We start from the raw sequence: 2,987 nt of genomic DNA on the forward strand, positions 1-2,987 counted from the left end.
GCCCAACCCCCATCCATGGCCCCTGGTATATGCTCATCACCCTGCAGCAGGTCCCAACCTGGGCCTGGAAGGAGGTACATAGGTGCCTCCCACCCACAGGAGCCCCTGACCCAGCCCCCACCCCAAGTCCACTGCCACCCACCTGGGCCCAGGACTGCTGCTCACCCTGGCTCCAAACAGCGATGGAGCTGGAGGTGCCAGGAGCAGCACCACAAGAAGATGACACTGGCCCTGATGGCCCTGCACTCTGGCAGCCAGATTGAGAGTTGCTAGCCCCAGAAGTGCCCCAGCTGCCATCACCCAGGAATGAGCCCCCCACCTGCCATGGCCCCTGGACCCACAAGGGAACAGTAAGGGGCCAGGGTGCTGGGTGCCTACCCTTGGGCTCTTCCCCCAGGTGGTCCCACCCCACTGACCCCCACTCCAGGCCTCACAAGCAGAAACTGAGACTGCTGAACATAGTTTTGACAATGGGAATCAGGTTTTTTTTATTGTTGGTGGGTGGGGAGGTTGGGGAGGGCTCTGTGGTTTTTTTATTGTTGGTGGGTGGGGAGGTTGGGGAGGGAGCAGGGAGATGGCTCTGTGTGTTGAGGAGGGAGAGGGGAGGGATGAGGGTTGGGTGTTGTGAGGGGAATAAGGCCTTTTTCTTGCAACATATGCCTGGTTTGAGAGTGGTTCTGGGGGTGAGAAGGGGGTAGGGGGTGTGTGGGTGGCAAGGCAGGCAGGTTAGAGGGGGGAAGCACTGTAGAACAGAAAATTGGGCTGCCATCCTCACCACAAGTTTAATTTCATCCCATTCTTGGAGGAAGGAAATTTTGAAGTCCAAAAATAGAAAATATCCCATTGTTCCTATCATGGGCCTAACACAAACACATTTATTCAGGCAAAAAAAAGGGAGCCAGTCCTTTATTAGGAGATGATGATGGGTAAGGATTGAGGGAGGACTTCATTTTTTAGCTCCTTGTCTCCTAGGAAGTAACAAATAAGCTTGAACATGAAAATGCTAGCTAGATTTATGTTTCATGATACAATTAATTCAAGTCATAAAAGTACTGCCATACATCACAGTACTTATGCTTTACTTTCAAATAGTAAGGCTGAAGAAGGATTTGCTGTCTCTTTCTAATAGGACTCTGTTTTGTTCTGTTTCATTTTTAACCCGCCCCCTTCCAATTCTCTTACTTTTGTGTTGCCAAACCATTCAGGTCACTCTTTACGTTCTTCCAGTTCCTCTATACATACCAACCATCAACAAGGTATAGAATGAAATGATTTCTTTTAATGACTCTAACTCAAGTCATCTGGGAAAGAGGGTCACAGTACTTGTAAGCTGCCACATGTTCCACCTCTGAATGACCACATAGCTAGATAATTAGCTTAAAAATAAAAGGTTGTGATTATTTTTAATATAATTACTAAGTTTTCATAATTTAATTAAATAACCCACAATATTAATTTTCTTAAACAATAAATTAGCCTTGCCAGTCCTCTCAACAGTGATCATGTGGTCTCATTCTAGTTTTAAGTTACCAAACCATTTCATGTATACATGCCTAAAAAGTTCAATGTTAAGTCATAAATTCAAATTTATTACAACCAATCCCTAATAGGTCAGGGAGAAAAGTTTACTAAGGGTTACATTTAGATCAACTTAAATCAGATTAGGTCAATCTAAGTGGCCAGTCATGCAGGTAGTCACATGAGCTTAAATCACTTCACCCCCTCACCCCAGCCCACTCCCCTAAATAGTATTCCTGATCTGAATTAGTTCACCTTGAGAGGCGAACTATCTTTAGACTGACCTTGGTTAAACTGAGCTAAAATGGGTTAATCCAATCCAACAAATGCCTGCATTCATTCACAGCACATCTCCAGGGCTGAGAAAGGCCATCTACAGCATGACAAGAGTGCTGTTCCTACCTCCCACCAAGACACTGACCAGGTTATTTTTAGCCTCCCAACTACTCCTCCCATGGACCCACCAACCTCCCCACAGACCACCAGCCTTCCCATGATTCCACCAGCCCCTTACTTACCTTGGGCTGCCCATGACACTTCTAGCAGTGGTGAATGCTAGCAAGCTCTGTTTCCTAAAACAGGGCTAGTCAATTTAATGCATTGTAAATAATGAAAAAAAAAAAAAATGGTTCCTGCTTTGGGATTGATCAAACTGGGGGTCTGTTATAAGGCTATACTTTATCAAGAGTCCCCCTCACATCAGAAGACCTTCATCTCCTTTTTTTTACTGTCTTTCTGCATTAATTTTGTCTCCCACCACACAAATGGCCAATTAGTTCGAGAATGGAATTCTACTACATTTCATTTCCCATTTGTTTTCCTATTCCAAGACTGTCTAGTGTTGAACCAAACCAACTTTCCTTCACTGCAATCTAAAAGGCCTTTAATTTGTCATCATAAATTATAGTGCTTGTGATATGCAAGACACTTAATTTTGGGGATAACCTTGAGAACCGATTTTAATGTGAAATTTCCTATATTAAGGACCTCAAGACAGGTCTCCAGAACAATTAGCACCCAACTTGTGTTAATCATACAAGGCATTCTGTTCACTTCAGTGGTATTATTTAGATGCATCATGCTGTGATCAGAAGATGGCCCAATATATACATACACATCACAGTGTAAACACAAATCATAAACACTATAATTTATGCTGGCAAATTAGATGAAGGCCTATTAAGCTGGAGTGGGGAAACTTGGTTTGGTTCAACAAGATAAGGTGAAATGTGAACACAAATGAACTATTTTTCAAGTCAGTACAGATTAGGATGCCTAAAATGAAACAATTAAAAAAGGTTCAATTTTCAGAAAAAGGTGAATAACCTACCTCAAAATTAGGCTCATCCCAAATTCATTCAAAATTGCCCATTGCCTTTGAAAAAAATTATAACAGGTATTTTTAAAATACCAGATTTCAAAAATAACTAGGAAAATTAGAGCCAAAGATTTGTTTCATTATTTTTCCC

This window comes from Alligator sinensis, unplaced genomic scaffold, assembly GCF_000455745.1.
Source record: "Alligator sinensis unplaced genomic scaffold, ASM45574v1 scaffold238_1, whole genome shotgun sequence".
NCBI lineage: Eukaryota > Metazoa > Chordata > Crocodylia > Alligatoridae > Alligator > Alligator sinensis.